Consider the following 22,573-nt stretch of genomic DNA (forward strand, 5'->3'; position numbering starts at 1 on the left):
TTCACCGTGGCGGGAATTAGAATCTAAGTTTAGAATGGAAAAGAACCTTCACTGAAGCGGTTTGCGGCTGCATCTGTTGGAGTGGGGCCTGTGAAGGGGCAAGTGTGCGTCATTCCACCAGGCAGTTCCCAGTGCTGTCCTGATGGCTGTCATTGCACAACTCCAGGGGGCATCGCTCTCATAGAGTGTATCTCCTCGAACTGCACGATGCAGAAGCTTGGGCAGGGTGGGGAGTGGAGGAGATTGGAAGAAAGGACTGTGGCAGAGTGGAAAAATAATCGTGGTGACATTTGAAATTACAATACAGACTATAAAAGTCTACCTATAAAAATGTGGCCAATATGTAGAAATTGAAAGTGTACTTACTCAAGGACTAGGAAATGTCATGCAAATGAAAACATTGATTTGGTTAAATGAAAGGCTTGTGGACCATTTGGGATGGATCTTCTCCTTTTAATATTGTTTAAGTGAAATACTATTTTGAAACAGCCATAGCCTCCAAATGACTCTGCACACTTATTTAGATGAAATGTACACTTAACATTTTCTACTCAAGAGAAAACTCATGTACCGTGTTTCCCCCAGAAATAAGACCTAACCGGAAAATAAGCCCTAGCATGATTTTTCAGGATGACATCTCCTGAACATAAGCCCTAATGCATCTTTTAGAGCAAAAATTAATGTGAGACCTGGTCTTATTTTCAGAGAAACATGGTAGTTGAGCTTCATCGTTGGACAGAGGACGAAATGAGATCCAAAGTGCTGAGGCTGCAAGGTGAGGTCCGTACAAGCAGTGGCAGAGTGGATTTGAATTCGCAGGGTTCCTCCCCCTGCACCAGCGTGGCTTCCTGCCACCTCTCGCCCTTGGCAAGTCATCCCTTCCCTTCCCAATCTTTCACATCCTGATGACTCCTGTAGTAGGATGAATAATAGCCACGCAAACTTGTCAGGTCTCCTGCCTGGAACCTATAAACGGTGCTTAATTGGGCAAGAGGGTCTTTGCAGATGTGATTAAGTTAAGAATATCTAGGTAAGGACAGAATCTTGGATTAATTGGGTGGGTCTTAAATGCCATCACACACGCCCTTGTAAGAAGAGGTAGAGGGAGAGTCAGCCCACACATAGGACATGGGAGGGAATGTGAAGATGGAGATGGTGATTGCAGTGACAGGGCCACAAGCCAAAGAATGCCAGCGGAAGCTGGGAGTCCAGGAACAAGTAATTCTCCCCTAGAGCCTCCAGAGAGAGTGTGGCTCTGGGGGAGAATTACTTGATTTCAGACTTCTGGCCTCCAGGACTGTGAGAGGATTAGTCTCTATTGTTTTAAGCCACTAAGTTTGCGGTCCTTTGTTATGGCAGCCATAGGAAACTAATATAACTCCCGGATTTAATTCTCTAATCCTGACCTCTGTTCTGAATTCAGATTCAAATTTCTATCTGTGGACATGCCAATTTCCATTTCTAAATCCCCAGGAGCTGTCCTCTCCCCTCCCCTCAACATGCTTCTTAGCTCAGGTAGTCAGTCCTTCACCAGTTCCTAACCACGCTGATTTTAACCTCTTTTCTTTCATTCCCAAGATTTGATTCGTTTCCAAATCATGGTGATGCCATCTTGAACACAGGTTCCCTGGGTCATCACCTACTCCTGGCACTACTGGTCTAGGCCAGACCCTTATCACCAAGTCTCGCCTTAATTTCTGCTGTCTTTGTACTTTCCATTCTTTAATTTGCGCTCGATTCTACCATCACAATAATCTTTCTAAAATGGCAACTTTGATAACTATCTCTGTGCTCAAAAATACCTATAGAATGAAGTTCAACGTCAGAGCATCAACATGTACAGCATGTAACAGAGTGCAGACTCTGGAGACGTGGCTTCCTGGCTTCCATTCAGGGTTTGGCCACTTCCTGGCTCTGCGACCTTAGGCAGGTGACTTTCCTGTGCCTCAGGTTTGCCTCTGGAAATGAAGGACAGTAATAGTGTCCCCCTTGTAAGGGGCTGTCAGAAATAAATGAGTTGATAGCTGTGAAGCACTCTGAAGGGTATCTTTGCCACCTCAGATACAGGCAGTGAAAATATAGCTTGTCAACAATAACAATTATAATATTGAAAACAAATACTAGCTATTTTTAATATGTGCAGAACAACCTCCGGATTTTTTACATTCCGGTTATATTTAATATTACTTCATTTTCTGCTACCCTTTCTGTATCAGTCAGGGTTCTCCAGAGAACAGAATCAATAAAATTGTGTGTGTGTGTGTGTGTGTGTGTGTGTACATAAAATTTATTCTAAGGAATTGGCTCATGTGGTTATGGAGGCTGACAGGTCTCAAAATCTGCAATTGGTAAGCCCTGGAGTCCCAGGAGAGCTGATGGTGTAGTTCCAATCTGAATGCCCGCAGGCTCAAGACCCAGACAGGGCAGATGTTTCAGCTCAAGTTCAAAGACAAAAAAAAAAAAAAAAAAAAAAAAAAAAAGTCCAAGCTCAAAGGCAGGAGCAAGTCAACCTTTTTGTTCTATTCAGGCCTCAACTGATTGGATGTGGCCCACCCACATTAGGGAATGAAATTTGCTTTACTCAAGTCTACCGATTTAAATGTTACTCTCATCCCCAAACCCCCTTGCACCCAGATTGAAGTTTGCTCAAACACTAGGCTCCAGTGGCCCAGTGAAGTTGACACTTAAAATTAACCATCAGACTTCCCTTATCACCATCTTGATGGTTTCCTAAACAAGCCTGGTTGTCTCTTATCTTCCTGCCTTGGCTCACACTGCATTTTTTTTTTTTTTTTTTCCTCAGCTTTCCCTTCATCCTTTGTTCACTCTGGCCTGGACAAGCCTTAGTTATTCTTCACAACTGAGTTCAACTGTCACCTCTCTCTTGACTCGAAAGCAATTCTTTCCCTCCTCATGGTGAGATTAGACTCTTCCTGCCGCTGTGCTACCCAATAGCAGTCGGTGCATGAAACCAGTGCATGAAACTGATCACATGGTGTTAAAACTAGAAATGTAGCCTCTACTCAGAGTCAGACTTTACAGAGGACAGATACATAGTTTCACATCTGTTTATTTCTTAGTATTCCTAGTGCCTGGCCCAGGGCCTCCCATGTCATAGGTGCTCAATAAATGCTGTTGAGTTCATTCTTGGCCTTTTGGGAAAACAGGAATGGCGAGCTTCTCTCATGAACAACGAAAGGTCAGCAAATTGGAGCTGTAGTTAGTAGCAGTTCTCCCATTCCTCGAGCAAAGTTTTCCCAGAAGCATTCTGCCGTTCCCTGCAGAGGGAATTTGGGGACTGCCAGCAGGAGTGTCCTGGCTGAGCTGAATTACTGTGATGGTGCATAGGGAGGGAGGCAATCTTTGGAGCGGCCAGGCGGTAACCTTTACTTAATTGGCAAGATAGAAATCAATGACACATATGGCATTAACAATTTTAGATTCTGGATTAGTTTGCAGAGATATCTGCTGAACAACAACAGCAACAAAAAATAGATTCAAATAAGCTTCAAAGCATTTTTTCTTTTCGGTGCAGGAAAAGTCGCAGTGCGTTTGTTATATTTCTTAATAAGAATTCAGATATTTAAACTTGCATGCAGAAGGAAAAAAACACAGCAATTGCATAAACAGTTATCAGAAAAGATGTACACATTAAGTAAAGTGCCTAGGCTATGAAATAGGACACATTGTTCCCTGTCTTTTTTGCCTGGTTAAGAGCTATGTCTATTATTCCTATTAGTTTTCTTTCAAATTTTAAAAAATCTTAAAGGTAGACAAAGTGGTGATGTACACACATCAAGAAGCTGAGAAGAAACATCTCCAAACCAAAAGAGGGCAATTATTTGGTTTAGTAATAAACTACGTCCTTCAGAATTCAGTCCTGGAAACAGAAACCACTATAGATATTTTCAACAGAAAGATGAGGTCTCTGACTGAAGCATGCAGGAAAGTGAGGGCTTAGAAGATTGTGGGGAAGGCTGGGTGAGTGGACGTCAGGGGCCACCGCTGCAGCTGCTCAAGAAGCAACCCGGTGACCAAGACACCACCATGGCATTGCTGCTGCTGCGGCTGCACCACTCTCTCCTGAACACCCAGAAGCTGGCAACCCAACCGTGGGATGCATCCCTTGTCACTTACGTCTCAGTGACCTCAGTAGTAGTAGAGCCTTAGCTGTAGAGTCAACATGATACACACGTTACAAGTCCAACCTAACCAAGATGTCTTTCAGTAGGAGAATGGATACATAAACTGTGGCACCTCCAGACAATGGAATATTGTTCAGCCCTCAAATGAAATAGCTATTAATCCATGAAGAGCTATGGAGGAAAGTTTAATGCATATTCCCATTTGAGAGAAGTCAACCTGAGTAGTGTATGATTCCAACTACATGACATTCTGTAATAGACAAGATTATGGAGACAGTAACAAAAAGATTAGTGGTGGCCAAGAGTTAGAGTAGAAAGGGTGGGATGAATAGAAGGAGCACAGACGATTTTAGGGCCGTGAAACTACCCTGTATGACACTACAGTGGTGGCTACATGTCATTATACATTTGTCTAAAACCATAGAATGTGTGACACCCACAGAGATCACTAACGTAAAGTGTGGACTCTGAGTGACGACGTGTTGCTGGAGGTTGATCACTTGTAACAAATGTACCATCTGGTGAGTGATATTGACAAAGGAGGAGGCTATGCATATGTGGGGACGGGGGAAATACACGAATTCTCTATCTTCTGCTTAATTTTGCTATGAACCTAAAACAGCTCTAAAAAATTGTCTATTTTTTTTTTTAAAGCTCAACCTTGCATACTTTGTTATACAAACTTAGAGGAGAAACTTACATGTCTAGTCCAAATTCTGTATGTGAGACATTAAGAAACTGACAGCTTGTGTTGTCTGAAGAACTTTTTAGCTTGAAAAATAGCTGTGCTAACACAAAGGGTCATATTTTCAAATCAGATTTTTCACAACTAGGGGTCTTTCCCAGAGCCAACTTTTATGAATAATTTCATGGATTAGCACCCAAATGGCATGGGTGAAGCACAGGAGAGGTCTGGAACACCAAGGGAGGTTCTCCAGCCTCTTCCCTCGCTAACACACGTACACTCTGACCCTGATTAGATGAGGTCTCTGACTGAAGCACACAGGTGACATCACACAGCAGAGAGCATTTTGGTTGTGAAATAGCTCAGTTTTGTACCCCAGATGGTCACCTTGCTTACGTGACATTTCCTAGGGAGCCATGCCTCATAAATCCATGGATCCTCATGTTTACCTTAAAGAACCCTAAACCAGGGACATCTAGCCAAGAAGATGCCATAGATATGGACTCTCTTCCGGGGAAATATTAGGAGTATATTTACTATGAGGTGCAGTTATAAGTGTGCATTTTGAGATATAAAACCAGGTCCCTTGTCTTTTCTCGTCCCCTTTCTCTGCACATCAGTAATGGAAGGAGAAATGGGTCATATGTAGGCCAGCGGCTTTGAGTCCTTCCTCCCCAATATCAAACCTACAGAAAAGTTGAAAGAAAAGTAAAATAAACCCACCTGGATTTACTATGGATAACATTTTACATCATCTGTTCTCTCTCTCTCTCTCCCCACCCCCTCCCTGTGTGTGTGTGTGTGTGTGTGTGTGTGTGTGTGTCTGTGTGTGTGTGTGTTTTGATGGACCACTTGAAAAAAAGTTGCAAGCATTTTGACCCTTTACTGACACTTTACTTTGGCATTTATCTCCTAAATAACCTACCTAACTGTGATACTATTACCACATTCAAGAATTTGAATACTGATCTCAAGTTAATCTAATACAGAGTCCATATTCAAATTATCCCAATGTCTTTTAAAACTTTTTTTATTTTCCTGATTCAGAATCTACTTAAGGCTCACACACTCCATTTATCTGTCATATCTCTCTAGATTCCTCTAATCTAGACTAGTTTCATCAACAATTTTTGATTTTATGAAATTAACATTTTTGAAAAGCCTGCGTTTTATAGAAAGCCCAACAGTTCATATTTGTCTGATTGTTTCCTCACAACTTGATGCAGGTTAAGTAATTTTGAAAATGTGCAAATAGGTAGTATTTTGTTTTTCTAAGGGTTTCACATCAGAAGACACATGTCAGTCGTCCCACTGTTGGTGGTTTTCACTTAGTTGAGGTGTCTATGAGAAATGACACCATAAAAGTGTGATCTGACTTAAGTTATCTTATAATTTCCTGTTGTTCACCACACTTGTTTCCAGACTCTCTTATTGACAATGTCTTCATCAATTTTTAATTCTTCAATCACATACTAGTTTTGAAGTCATAGAGAAACATAAAAACAAAACAAAACCTTTTTGTATCCAAACCTACATATTTATAATCCATTTTCTTGCTGATTTTCAAGTTTCTTCTTTATACTATTTCTCAGATATATTGCTTTATCACCACTGTGCAATCATCATCCTAGTTTGCTCTTTAACATTTTGTTCTCTGAGCTCTTAAAAGAAATGTTAGGCAACTTTGCTCAGCACTCTCCTGTTTCATTCTGATTTTTGTTTTTCCCATAGAATATTTTAAAGTCTTCATCTGCAAATAGCCTTAGACCATGTGTTAGTTTAATACAGCTGCTGAACTAAGTACTACTAACTTAATGAAGGGATCTTTATTGTCTCACACAGATCAGGAGGCTGGAAGTCCAAGGTTAAGGTGTCAGTAGGTTTGCTTCCTCGTGAGCGCTGGGAGGGAGAATCTGTTCTGTGCCTCTCCCCAGGCGTGTGGTGCTTTGCTGGCTCCTTGGTGTTCCCTGACTTGTAGAAGCGTCACCCCATCTCTGCATTCATCTTCACATGGTGTTCTCCCTCTGTGTGTCTGTGTCCAAATTTCTCTTTTTTCATAAGGACACTAGTTATATATTGCATCCAGAGTTCACCCTACCCCAGCATGACCTCATCTTGAATGATGAGATATGCAACAACCCTATTTCCAAGCTAGGTCACATCCTGAGGTACTGGGGCTAGGACTTCAAAAACTGAATTCTGGGGGCGGACACAAGTCAATCCATAAGAAATCCTCATAGGAACTCCTGTATGCTAGGATATGAGCTATTACTTTATAATCATTTGTTCTAGTCACAACATCATTTATAATGTCTTGCCTGAAGGCTCTCTTACTTAATCCTACCCAGTTATTTTCATTTAAAATATTCTATTAAAATTTCCATCATGCTTATTATCTGTTATAGTAAAATTGGATCCTTATTAATGTGTATAGACATCAATTGTGCTTATGTACTAATCAGGCACCACTCATTTTCAAGTGAAAAGAACTCCTTTCTCGTACGCACAGGTGGGTGTGTATCCAGGGCTGCAAATGATGGCAACAGGGTATTCTCTCTCTCTGGTTTTTGCATCTAATTTCTCCTTGCTTTGACTATATTTTCCAGACTGCATTTTTCCCCATGGTAACCACTTGGACATGGCCAGGTCTCTACTGTTATCCTACCTGTGAGGCAATCCAACTGGAAATAAGATGCATATTCCTTTCCAAAAGCACTCTCACAGACTCCTGCTTTTGCATCTCATTGGCCAAGGGTGGAACTCACGTCTATCCCTGATGATCACTCTAGCTATCTCATTGGTCATGCTCTGGAGCTACAGGCAAAATGTTGAGTGGGGATGCATTTTACCCAAAGGAAATCTGGGTTTTTTATTTTTACTTTTCCTCCCCATAAGAAAGTAATGGATGCAGACGATGCAAAACAAACAAATAAATAAACAAAGAACCATATGTTCACTATAGCTTATGTTTATGCTTCTCTTATGTTTTGATTGGCACCTCCAATAAATGAAAATGTGTGCATTTACACAAATATATTTGTGGTTCATAATTTTATGCAGAAAATAAAGTGGATGTAATTCTCCAAACCTTGACTAAGAGAGTTTTCAGAAACATGCCTCTCTAGGGAAAGGTGCAGCATGATTTTATCTTTTAAGGATAATATATAAATCATCCAGTGCTTTGAATATCAAAAGTACAATATAAATGTATCCTTTAATTATGCTCCTGAAGGTAGTATCTGTTTTCCCTATCTATTAGGAATAACATCAGGTAACAGAAGTAAAATTAATGGAAGAGACCAAAATTAATTATGCTGGGACCACAGAGATTGAAGCAAAATAGTCAGGCAGAGACTTTCTTCTTGGATGCAAAACCAAATCCAAACATGAGTTCAACTTGCTAAAAAATAAATCACATCCACTGTCTTCACAGGCTTCTTTATGTATCGCAAAAAATGACCTTAAAACTACCTTGAGAGATAGCAGCTGACTAGAAAATTACAGTTATTAGCAGGATAACCAGAGATTAGAGCATTTAGAGTATTGTAAAAAGAAAAAAATTACTAAGAGACATGTGTTAACAATTTGCAACCAAAAAAGACAGCTACAATAAAACTCTATATTGCAATGTTTCTAAAGGATGATTGGGAGATTCATGATAATATACTGCACCTACAAATCTAAATGTGGATACGTAGAATTACCTTTTTTTTTTCTTTTGAGAAATTTATCATAGAAGTTTGATTTGTAAAGACCATGGAAAACCACTAATTATATTTATCAAGTATTCACCTCTGCCCCAAAGATGTTTAAGTGTAATGTCTTCTTTAATATAAATAACTAAACTACACACTACATTTTTTGAAAGACATTCCTCAAATATAATTATGGTCTGTTTATTGTTAACCCATTGGTAGAAGGGCAACACAAACCGAAATTGGGTGTTAGAAATCATGAGTTACAGACATAGCTATTAATTTCCATTTGATCCGGGGCCAGTCATTCAACAATCATTTTTCTTTTCTTCTGAAAGGAAAGCTTTAGCAAGGTTTTCTGTAGGTACAAGTGGAAGGAAAACATGAGCTCTGGTACCTGCTGGACTTGTGTCCCAACCACACGCTGCCACTGAAGCCTGCAGAGCTGTGTACGGAGGCCGCTAAGCTCCCAAGTTCTAGCACCAGCCTGCTTGGGTTCAAGTTCTGGATCTGACTCTTGTTTGCTGTGTGACCTTGCTCAGATTACTATGCCAGGGTTTCCTCATGCCTCAAATGGAGATGATGGTAATAACGACCACTGGATTTATTATGAGAAGTAGACGACGTAATATTTATACAGGGCTTAAAACATTGCCTGGGGCAGGGTTTGCTGTTACCTGTTCTCTGAAAGGTAACTAAACCGCATTATCTGTTTAGTGAAATAGAGTTTGGATGATGTAGTGAGATACAGTTTATAAAGTACCTAAATTATTTACCATAATATAATAGCAACCCAGTGAGTGATAGTTGCTTTCCAACCGAAGAGAATTTTCCAAGATGATAGCTGGACATGAAGGCAGGCGATGCTCTATAAGATGGCCTGGTTGTCTTCCATGATGGCAATTTCAAGTTTTACTGATCTGTTTAGAACAGTCTATTTCCACCATGGTCACCATATAGTTTTATGTTTATTATAGATTCATGTCAATTTAGTAAACATTTATTAACTTATTTTTTGTGCGACTTATCAGGAGCTGAACTGAGAGGCTGGTGTAAAGGGAACAACGTTTACTTGACCTTTCTAGCGGGGATCATGTTTTGCCGTCATCCATCTGTTTAATCCTCATATGTTCCTTGCTTTGGTCAGTGGCACCACTGGTTCTTAAAACGCCTTCCTTCCTCTCCCTTGCCTTCCATATGCAACCGAGAGCCACATCTTGTCAAACCTCTATGTAAGGCCATCGCCCCCTCTGCCGTTGTCTCAGGCTTGTGCCTCATCATCCTTTGCTTATACACTTGATGCGCCTGATGGACCCCCCCATCCCACTCCCTGCCAACACACACTCAGTCTCCTCTTTTGTCCACCTCTCCTGTGAATCCAGATTAATGAGAAGAAACTGTCCATACTCCTCTGACATTGATTTCCAAGCTACTGTTCCAACTGATTCTTATTGTTTCTCTCCATGCGTCACGTGATCCTCTTGAGTCCACCTTCCTGCTCTTCCTGTTTCTGCTTTTATGCATGCTGTTTCCCTTACTCAGGGGAATGTCCATCCCCACACATCCAAATCGCACCCATCCTCAGTGGGCAATTTCCAAGCCTGTCCTGTTCCATGAAGTGTTTTCTGGCTTTCCCCTTCTCTCCCTCGCTGCCCACTCCCGCCCTCACTGTTGATCTTTATACTTGGGGAACTCTCATAACATTTCATCTTTACCTCTCTTACGTCACTCATCTTGTATTTATCCTCTGCCTGTCTTTTATTACTGACACTGTACATTTTTATAGAATAAAATACAGTCTGGTTTATCTTAATATTTCAATAATGCATAACAGTGAATATGGACACTCAAAAATATTAAATGATTAAAGACATAGATGAAAATTTAAAAAAGGATTATGGCAGTTACCCAGAAAGAACTCAGCATCTAGTATAGTCTATCTATCTATCTATCTATCTATCTATCTATCTATCTATCTATCTATCTATCATATATCATATATCATCTTACACACACACGTGTCTGTGCACAAACTATGATGCAAGATTGATTCTGAAAAAGGCAAAAAAAGTGTACAAACATCTTGTTAAGCAAGTGTAAGCAAAGGAATGCATTACTCTGAATGGGGAATTTGAGGGTGGTGGGGCTTCTTAGAGGAAGTAGAATTTTAGTTGAACTTTAAAGACAAAATAGAAGACATAAGCAGGTTGGGAAAAAAAAAAGACACTTTAGACCGAGCCAACAATTTGAAGCAAGACCTAGAGGCAGGTGAGGGCAATGCCATGCTCAGGAAACATTGCCTAGACTGGTCTCATTGGAGGAGTTATCCATGAACTATCTAAGTCTTATGATTGGGAGACTCACAGGTATATTCCCCTGGGATAAGTTTTTCTCTTCAATATAGTCTAAGCTGAGTTAAAGCGAGAGACTCATTTTCTTCATATTATATCGGGTCAGCTTTATTATTGAATACTACATATTTTTGTGAACTATAGACCTCTCCCTTTACTAAATGTAATTGATAGTTACTAAAAATTGTGGGAAGAGATGTGCTCATTTCACATTTTTATTGCTTGCCATTCTGTTTCATGATAGCAGAGTGAGCCGCAAATCAAACTTAATATGTATCAGTATATTTTTTAGTGGTACACCAAATTTAATTTTAAAAGAGTTAATTCATTTAAGTGTTATAATAGAGCATGTAGATTGACAAGCATGAAAAGTTGAGTGGTGAAATGCCCTTCATATAAAAAGGGTGCTTAATAAATATTGGCTAAATTGAACTGGAATAATGGCCACCCATGATATTATCAATACAACGCTTCCCCTCTTACCTATCCACATGAACTATAGACTGACTGCAGTAGGAGCCACCATGTTTCAAGGTGACACACACACACACACACACACACACACACACACACTCCTACACACATTCCTGAGCGTGAGTTCCATGAAACGGTCCATTAGTAACAACAACAAAAAAATTTTGTTTGGTCTTTTTCCCATTGCATTTTGGTTTTATTTCTACCCAAAGAGTTGGAACAAATATAATCCATCACATCTTTCTCCTTTATATATGATTATCCTAAGATTAAAAGAGTGTTTTTATATAAACCATTTAAAAAATCTAAATTGAAATTTTACCTATAGTAATAATTTCCATCTTATAGCAGATGTCAAAGGCTCCTTATATGCTAGACAAAGTGTGGAGATTATTTCATAAACCAAGTATTAGAAGGTGAAGACATTTTCTCTGGAGAATAGAAGAAATTCCTCAAAAGGCTCTGTCCTTCCAAGCTTGTCTGATTGCGTCAAGTGCTCCTGAATTTTTTTCTGGGAATAAGGTGCTAGTCCTTAATATCTTTCTCTGCTGTGGAGCGAAAAGAAGTCCACAATATGAGTGTCTTCCATCATTTTCCTTCTATACTGCGTACCCCTTCCTCCCACGCAAACAAACATCATGGCTGGTGTGGAATCTGGTTATACCAACAAATCATTTCCCATGGATTTCTGCACTTCTGCCCATGGAGTTGAAACAAATCCCATTTGGTGGCAGAAGCCATATGCTATAAAACTCAGATGCCATGGGCTGCCATATTCCCTATGAAGTGGACAAAAATTGTGAGAGGGAACAAACTTGATACCCAGAGCAGTCAGAAACAAGAGATAGAAAGAGGTGACCCTAAATACCAGGTCACAGTTGACCTTGGGTCCAGCTACCTCTTTGTCTTTCCACTGGTTGGGGCTCTAACTTCAGATGGTACTAGTCACCATATTCCCCTGTCTGCTAGAACATGTTTTAGGGATGTCTTCGTCATTTGTGACCAAAATTCTCTAAAATCTCTGACTCATCCTGGGAGTCAGGAAGCTGGAGCTAGACGTATGAGAGGGAAGGACTGGCCTAGTGTCTTGGCATATGGAACAAACGACAACTGGTAGCAGCACGTAAGCTTGAAAGAGGCAGACCACAAGCAAATTACCTGACCTGAAGCAATGGGGCTAGAAATGGCCGGCCATCAGTTTTGGTGGATCAGAAGGCAGATATTCAGAAAGAGTCCCCCTGTGTAGGAAGGAGGAATGTAGCCTCAAATGCCTATGGCTTGATCCAGGGGTGGGAAGAGAATGTAAAAACCCCAAACCAGTTCTGATACTTAAGGACTAATTTCAGTGTGGAGCCTTCTTTACAGCAGTGCATGAAAGGGCAGGAATGAGAGATTAAAGGTAGATTATCGCTTGGGGAATAATAGAACAGAGCAGCAGGACCTTTCTCCTGTCATACCTGGGAAATGAATCAACATTATCCATTATCAGTAGATCCATATGGCCCTGAACATTAGCAAATATGTATTCGTAAGAGAGCCAAGGAGAGCTCTATGCCATTTTAGTGACGCAATTGGCATTCTCTTAGAGCATTGATATTTTAGACTATATGTACATGAAAGAGAGAATTTGGGCAAGAACATCCCAGACCAGAATATTGAAATCATATCATCTGAAGTAGACGCTTGGCTTGCGTTCTTCTCTGAGAAGTCCAAATACCAGTGATCATAAGTTTCGGGGATCCAGCTGGACACCGGTTTTTGATGCTGGCTGCGAAGCAGATAAACATATCACAGCAGAGTAAGGTGCTTTATGTGTTTGAGGAAAATAAAAGCTGCTCAGTTGCACAATCTACTGTCACAGAATTATGAAACACCTTATGATTTAGTTCGGTGGAAACTGCCAGAAACCTCTCTCCTAAAATTCCCATCTTACCTTGAGAGATGAGGCAATACAAAGCTTTTTCAGAGGACATGCCTTAACTTTCCAAATTAGTTTACTGCAAGACTATAAATCAAGAGTATTTTTCATTCTTCACTCTGGTGGGCACCCCTCTGTCTGGCTGCATCCTGGAGGGGGAAGACCTTCCCTCTTCCCCAGATGTGTGTGGAATGTAGTAATTTTCTCACTCTTCGCTACCACTAATTGCCTTGTCTCTTAGAGCAGGCCGTTGCAAGTTGAGTGCATGGGAGGATGTGACGATGAGGCCTTATTAAATCAGGGCCAGTCAGGTTAGAAGCTGTGGCATAAATTACGTCTACGTTTCTGACTCTGAACTTGCTTATCCGGATTCCTGACCCTGAACTTGCTTTATGGCCCATTGCATTAATTATGGTTGTATGAAAATTAAAAAAAAAGAAGAAACAAAAAGTTGTAAATAATTTGACTTAAGGAAGTGTTTGGGAACTTGAGTGGGTTTCCCTTGTTTGGTTTGTGTTTGAACAGTAAAGCATTTAATATGTCTGTTTTCTCTAGGCGCCCCACCGTCGCTCACTTATCAAGAGAACATCACTTTCCCACAATCCTTAGAGTCTTACTTCCCATATATACCCAGTTTAAGAACATGCTTATTTAAAATAAGTAGGTATTCAAATTACTTTACTTAACGTATGTATGTGATTAGCATGCAAAACCCTACACATACATTACGCACACAGACTCCCTGTGTGGGGAGTAGCCTGTGAGGTAAGCAGGCCTGTTTTATCATGGTGGCCTCGGTCAGGAATTATAGTAGTGCAATCCATCTTAAATTCTTTTCTGCAGGGGGGCACGTGATATGGCTTAAAATTATATATAAATAAATGTGAGACAAGTTTGAAACTCACAAGCCTTCCTTCTACATGGGGAGCTCTATACGAGGCCGGCAAAGGGATTTCATTTCTGCTTTTATTAATCACAAAGGAGGCACATGCTTAGCCAGCTGAAACTGCCTTTATTAGTGAATATCCATTCCTTGCACCTAGGTTTATAGTCTGCATTCTAAAAGTGTTTTATATTCTTCCTTCTACTTATGGCTGTTCAGGGTGATTGAGCTCAAACCCAATCCTTGTGAATTCACCAAATCACCCAATTAGCTGAAGAGGAAAGTCATGCCAGTCTTTCTGCATGAGTCGAGGATGCCACACATTTCTAGGTAAAAGCAAAAACCAAAATAGCAAATATTTCTGAAGATTTGATCCCCTTATACTACAAAGCACTGAAAAGGTCACGTGGATTTTTCACTCCCCTGCTGTATGTTTCCTTGGTTTGTCTTTATGCTATGTAGACAAAGGAACAGGACAGTAGTTCTGAGCATGCTAATTTAGACAACCCCCAACCCCCACAGAGGCTTCACTTGATCTTACCCAGAATTCCACTGAAGGGACACATGGTGAATGATGAGACCTGCTTGCCTGTTATAAATCCCAGCAAATTGAGGAGGGAGAGACCGGGTTGACACATCACCTCTGACGACTGGGCTTCAGACTCCCAGCTGATTTTTCTGTCCATTTCTCCTCATTATGAAAGATGGAGATGGTTTAGCTCAAATGTTTTACAAACACGTTTGGTCAGGGTGAACCTATTTCCAGGGGAAGAAACTCTTGTTTCATCCTGTGTATTGTTCTCCACAGACTTTGTTCTAATCTAGATACAGCCACCAGGTCTCCATAAATACAGGGTTTTTTTCCTTCTTAGAAATAAAAAGTAAGACCTTGGGACTTGCTAAGCCCTGCTGTCTTTAGGGATATGCGGACATTGGAAGTCGAACTTTTCCTGCTACCAAGTGATGGTTAAAGTGAGGAATGGTGAGGAATCAGGCAGATGTGGCCTAAAGTTGTGCCAGCCACCTTCCAACTGTGTGGCTCCATCCATATTATTTAACTTCTCGGACTCAGTTTTCATCTGCTAAGTGGCATTAATCATAATGCCTGTCTCCCAGAGATACATGAGCTAACGCTTGGCACATAGTAAGTGCTAAATAAATAACTGATCACACATCGGCGTCATCCTTTGCATTCCCACCGCATGAACACCAACACTACACTAGGAAGGAGACTTCATGGGTTTAGCTTTGATGTTTCTTTCTGCATTAGAGTCTGAGGCTTTAGTACCCAGAAAACTGCAAATGGCTTTCTTGGCTTGGGTTTATACAGACTTAGTCTTGTGTTAAATGTTGCAATCATCTCCATTCACCTACAGAAGGAAGTGCAGTTTCCTTAGCCTCACATACACATACACGTACACATACACATAGACAGCACCTTTCTCTTCAACTTGGCCTCCCGTGTACCATTTGTGCAATCCGTACATTTCCCCTGAGATTATTAAAGCAATATATTTTATTGAAATTATGTGCATATAAATCTATCTTCTTCATTAGACTGGAAGCTACCGAAGGGCAGGTCGTGTCATACCAGTACCTGACACAAGATTCACTTGCTCCCAACATGATTTTAAGGATGTTTTAAGCTTAGTGTTGCCATGGGAGGCGCTCTACAAGTCACCTTCTTCATGAAGAAGAATATAACAAAAGCAAATGAGTAATATGGTGACAGATGGTTCTATATAGAGATATTTGTGGATATGTGGATATACACAGATTAATATATACACATATATTTCTTTGTTTTGTCAACTAAGGAGGCCTAAGGAAAGGACAGCCCAGTATCAATGAGCACACCTAACACCCATATGTTGGTTTCTAATATCATTCTTTAATGAAAGGAACCAGAGCTTCTTGGAGAAATGACTGATTCTAGGACTGGGGCAGGAAATACACAAAATGAACTTGAAATAACTTGCAAAGGCTGAGACTAGAAAGCATCTTGTAGAACTAATGTGCGTGTGTGCATGCACACACACACACACACACACACACACACACTCACAGAAGTATGTTCGAGGGCCATAAGAACAAATGCAAAGAGCTCCCAATGGCTATGAAGCTGGCATAAAGTGAGCAAACAATTATTAAGGCAGTATTAGATTATAAATCACAGTACAAAATAAATACCCATGAGTCTCTACTGATATAAGCAAATAACTGGATAAATAATTGGGGAGAAGAGACAACTCTCTTGAGCATACAAATTTATGAAGAAACTTGACTGTAGGAGTACAGTGGTATGTGTGGGCTATGAATAGAGACTTGCTTTCAAAGCGTAGAGTATGGAAAGGGAGGGGGAAAATAGAGTAATTTTACAGTGAAGAAACATGACAAATATTACTTCGGCCAGGTTCACGATGCACAGTGATAAGCCACATCACTCGATATGATGGTGTGTAGCCTTGATGTGTGTACCCTTGATATACCATGATGAAAATTGCACTAAAGTCTGGACTTTAGCTAATAATAATGTCTCAATATTGGTTCATTAATGATAACAAATGCACCCTACTAATGTAAGATATGAATAACAGGGGCAACTATACGTAGAGTACATGGGAACTCTCTGAACTATTTTCTCAATTTTTCAGTACATCTAAACCTGCTCTAAGACATAGTCTATAAAAATGGCAAAATAAAAAATATGAAAGCAAATGAGAGGAATACAATCAGGATTAACTGAATAATACAGCAGAGATGCTACTTCTTTCTTGATACACATGCCCCTTTTCCGGCCATATCTGAAAATTTCAGGAGAATGGATTTGTGTTACAAATTAGCTCAACAGTTGCAAGTGTTTTTCATTTAATTATGTGTATGCGGATAGGAGTGGCATCTTTCCTACAATAGGAATATGTTCCAAAAACAGTCAGATTTTTTTTTTCTTTTTAAATCAGTAGCTTCATGACGTAAAGACACATTTACTTTAATCCTCGTTTAGTCCTGTCTGGTGTCCTGGTCATCAGAGATGAATATCCCAATTTTCTGTAAGAGTTGACTCAGCACTTATCAGATATTCTTGGTCAGAAGTGTTGAAAGAATTAGGACAGCTCCTTCTGTCGTCTGGGAAACAGTAAGGTAGGTGAGAGATGGCTGGAACCAGCCTACTTTGAGTGAGTTTAGAACGAGAGAAGTGTTTTGTTGGACTCACATCAATGAGACATGAACATAGTTGCTGGTGCTCAGAAACAGCATTCCTTAGAAGAGGTTCTAATCTGTACTTTGCTGTACCCACAGCCAGTGACTAATTTCCTGGACAATACGTGTTTTGGTGCAAGCAGACGTTGCTGAAGTTGGCGCTCTTAATCAACTTCATGAAGAAGCCTGAAAAGTTAGTTTGCTACTCTCCAATAACCCTGCACCTAGACTCATGCTTGATTTTATATATGTGATTCCGTCCTTGCTGAGAAAGAGTTCAGCTAAGTCCTTCTGATAAACAGAGGTGTGGGAGGAAGGCAGAGGATGTCTGCAGGACAGGGTGGCCCCGGTCAGAAAATTAATGTTCCTCCTTGTGGCTAGAGCTGACCAGGAGGCTCTGACCTTGAGGGTTTTACACTGGAGGCCTGCAGAGGTGGTCCAACATGGAGGGGAAAAAAAAGAGGAAACCATAGCAATTCCGATAGAGTTATTGGATGCACTCACTTCCCTGTTTAAACCCCAAGATTCTTTCCTAGTCATGTAGACAAAGCAAGCAGGTAATTGGTTAAATGCCTTTAATTTTCGAACATGTATAGAGATGTCAGGTAAACACCTTCTGAAGTACAAAAACTTTTGGTTAAGCTTTCATTCATAAATAAGCCAGACGCAGAATGACAATACTGCATACTCTCACTTATATGTGGAATCTTAAAAAAGTCAAACTCACAGAAGTAGAGAGTAGAATGATGGTTACCAGGTAGGTGGGGGAAATAGAGAGATGATGGCCAAAGGGTACAGATTTTCCGTTATAAGTCCTGGAGATCTAACATATACTATGGTGACTATAATTAACAATACTGTATTATATACTTGAAACTTTCTATAAAGGTAGATCTTCAGTGTTCTCACCACACGCACACACAAAAAGAGATGTAACTATTTGAGGTAATGAATATGGTAATAACTTGATTGCGATGATTATTTCACCATATATATGTAAAATTATCAAGTTGTACATCTTAAATAGATTTAATTTGAATTGTCAATTACATCTCAATAAAGCTGAAAAAATTTCGTAATTCCTCACACTTAGGTGGTGCCTCCAACTTTCCGAACTGCTTTTGCAAAACCGCAGTTACCCTCTGGCTCCAGCCAGTATCTTCTCCTATTTTCCTTTAGGGAAAAAAAATCAACAGCAGATGAAATGGTTTTAAACCACCTGGGAAAATCAACTCCCCCCATTTTATAAATCCCTGGGAGCAGGTGGTAGGGGGAGGGCAGGGAGGTGCAATGAACAGCACAAGATCTGAGCAGCAGCAACTACAGAAATGACCAGGCTTCCTGCAAAACGAAAATGGGGGCTCATTGTCAAAAAGTATTAAAATTGTTGAGACGGTGACGGAAGAATGTTAAAGCAAGCATACCTTGTGCGACTGTCCAGGTAACATGCCCATGAAGCTAGCCCTGGTCTCGAGTAACACAGACACAGGTTCTGATCCTGTCTCTGCCTTTCAACAATTGTATAACTTTGGGCAAGCTTCTCGTACTCATTGACTCAAGGTTCTTTACTTGTAAAATGTTAAGAAGGCAATGATCGCAAAGAACAAAGTACATTGTATTGTGAAGTAAACATTCAAAAATTAATAATGATGACCATGACATTAATAATAATAGCTGAAGCGAGAAGGGAGAGAGAAATCAGGGGTTGGGTTGGGAGCACTGAATCATCCCCTCCCCCACTCACATTTCCCCCAGTGCAGACATGCCCTGGTCAGGACAGCCCCTGCCTCTCCTCAGTGGCCCCACACCCCACCTCAGCTGGCTGCCAGTCGCCGCCTCCCACCTGTAGGCCTCAGAAGAGACCATCTGGAGCTGGCATTTGACACTACTCCCAGTGTAGAAAAGACCAGAAAGCGAGGTCAGGAAACTGCTATGGGGTCATCTCTTTGACAAGGGCATGTGTTTCCATTTACTACAGGCTTGTTCTTCTAGAATCCCAGTCCCTGATGACGCTCTGAAATTTCCTGAGGGCCTTGGGTTTGACCTCCACACCTGGGTCTGTGGAGCTGGCTTCCTGCCATTGCTGCCTACCCTCTGGCCTGCCTGTGCAGCCCCTTGTTGACCTTCAGGGGGCTAGACCTCATAGCGTGTGTGCCCTGTGGCCTTCTGGTCTCTACACTTTCTCTGACCCGATGCCATGACGTCTGTATTTGCCCTCGGGCTGCCTGCTGACTCTGTACCCCTTTGCATCAATTGAACACCCTCTAGTTTTGGCCATTTGCCCAGAACAGTGACCCTAAGCTGCCTGGGGCCTGCCCACCAATGCCCTGTAATGCATTGGCAAAATGCAGTCCATTCACCCCCCCACCCATCCTGGCCCCACTCTCTCAGTGCTCTCATAAGCACACAGAACGATGTCGGGTGGAAACTTCTCTACCTGCCTTGATTTGGGTGGTACCCAAGCACGTGATTCATTCAGTTGATTCACCAACAACATCAGTCACTCTGCTTTAGTCAACGACACTGAGGACAGTTGTTCTCCCTGCGAGAAGTCCTCCTCCCTTTTCCTGGCCTATGGGAAGGCAGAATGGAGGGGGCATTCTTTCCTTTGGGGTCAGCAAGAGTTCTTCATGAACATGCTTCTTTGTTCTTTATGGTTTGATTATATTCTATAAAAAAAAATTCAAGCAGGCTTAGTGTAGAATTAACCCTTTGGGATTATATATTAGTTGAGAATCCTTAATACCAAACCATTTATTTTTCATTTGGTAGGTATTGTGGCAGCGAGCCAAATTGCAGTGGAAAGATTAATAGTCCATCTACCCATGCTCTCACTGTTTAATATTGTGCTAGAGCAGAGTCAGCTGCTCCCACTCACCAATAGGTGCTTACAGTCTGAGGCGAATCCATGTGCTTCAAAATGTGTGTCTTTGGACACTGGGAAATGATTCTGAGAAGGTGACGTTCTGAGATACTGGGGGTTAAGACTTCTATATATGAATGGGGGTGGTGCACCATGCAACTCATAACCGGCACGGAAGTCCATGACGTAATCTGCGAAGGTCAGCCTCTGACATGTAAGTGGTAGTTACAGTGTGGTCTGGGTAACCTGAGAGTTTGCAGGTGTCTCTGAGCAGTCTCCAACCTCAAAGTCCCTCAAAGAAGTGACAATGTTAAAATAATCTTCCTTCACTCATCAGCAGCATTCGACACATTGATCACTCTCCTTCTTGCAATACTTTCTTCACTTGCTGGGATGTCTCTTTCTTGATTCTTCCTCCACCTCACAGGCTCCTTTTCTCTCTCTGGGCAGTTCCTCGTCATCTTCCAGACCACCAAATAGTGGGATGCCCCTTAGCTCTGTGCTGGGGTAAATTTCCCATTTGCTCTTCGGGTTCTGACTTGACTCCCTCTCTCTTTGCTTTGCCAACCAGATCTGTGCCCTGGGTGGTTGACCTTTGCAGATTACATCATCGACTTCAGGGCACACACAATTGTCAGCAAACCATCAGAAGCTAGGAGAGGGGCATGGAGAGGATTCTCTCTCACAGCCCTTAGAAGGAACCAAATGTGTTTACACCTTGATCTTGGACTTCTGGCTTCTAAAACTGAGACAATAAATTTTTGCTATTTAAGCTACCCAGTTTGTAATACTTTGTTACACAGCCCTAGCAAACTAGTATAGCACCTCTTGTTTCTGGTTGGGTTCTGCCAATGAGGATCAGGCAAGAGACTGAAGAGAGGAGGAGAGCGGAATAGACTATGCAGACCCTGACACGCTTCATGAGATTGTACTCAAACCCTACACCAGCACGTCCTATCCTCATTTCCTGCTTTATTTTTCTTCTTGGAAATAAGCACATAGTATACATAGTATTGCCTACTTGTTTATTGTCTGCATTTCTCTCCCCGTCACCATCTTGGAATGTAGAGACTTGGTTCGCTGGTATCTCCTCTACGCCTATAGTGGTGCCTGGCCCATGGTAGGCACTTGATAAATATTTGTTAAATAAATGAATAAAGGAAAATCTATGCTCCTGACCCTGACCAGGATGAATAATTAATAAAAGAAAATGATTAATACAATTTAATAAAAATCTAGACATTTCCTCATTGTCTTCTATTTCGGACATTTAGTTTATCATTTTTGATGAGTTTTTAATTAAATATATTGGGGTGACAATGCTGAGTAAAATTATATAGGTTTCAAGTGTACAAATCTATAACATCATCTATATATCACATTATGTGTTCACCACCCAGAGTCAATTCTCTTTTCATCACCATATATTTGACCCCCTCGTCTTCCATGGGAAGTAGGAGCACCTGGAAGAGGTGAGCCACAGAGACATGAGGCAGCTCTGCCTCATTCTACCTGGTTCTTCCTGCTTAGATCTTCAGCCTCATAGCTTGCCCCTCCCCTCTTATTGTTCTAGACCCCAGCAGGACTGGATTATACCTGGAGTTCTTTCAGTGCCCTGAGCTTTCCATAACCCCTGGTCCTGTACTCAGTGTATTACTCAGAGCTCTCCAGAGAAACAGTGTGTGTGTGTAACAAGAAATTGATTCTAAGGAATTGGGTCATGTGATTATGGGCATTAAGGAATACCAAGATCTGTAGTTGGCAAGCTGGAGACCCAGGAGTACTGGTGGTGTAAATTCTAGTCTGAAAGCCAGGCCCAAGAAGGGTCTGAAAGCACAAAAAGATGTCCCAGCTCAAACAGACCAGGGAGGAGAAATTCCCTCTTACTTGCAGTGTGGTCAACCTTTTAGTTCTATTCAGGCTTCAGTGGATTGAATGAGGCCACCCACATATGGAGGGCAATCAGCTTTATTCAGTCTACAGACTCAAATGTTAATCTCATCCAGAGACACCCTCACTGATACACCTGGAATAACGTTGGACCAAATAGGAGGGAACACTGTGGTCCAGTCAAGTTGAGACATAAAACTTAACCACCACACTCATGGTCAGCTCCCTTTTCTCCTAGCCAATTCTTACTCTTAGGTCTCAGCTGGGATGTCCCTTCTAGGAGATGGGCTCCAAGCACCTGTGGTTACAATGAACTCTTGGTCCAATGTACTCGTGAAGCAAGCTCTTTCTCCTATAATAATTTTGTAGCTACAAATTGTAATTTTGAGTTTATTTGGGGAGCAGCTATTTCTTAGGCTTTTTCTGTTATGACTGCATCCTATAGTTTGGCATAGTTCCTGGAGCAGA

Source organism: Rhinolophus sinicus, linkage group LG01, assembly GCF_036562045.2.
Source record: "Rhinolophus sinicus isolate RSC01 linkage group LG01, ASM3656204v1, whole genome shotgun sequence".
In the NCBI taxonomy this organism is placed as follows: Eukaryota; Metazoa; Chordata; class Mammalia; order Chiroptera; family Rhinolophidae; genus Rhinolophus; species Rhinolophus sinicus.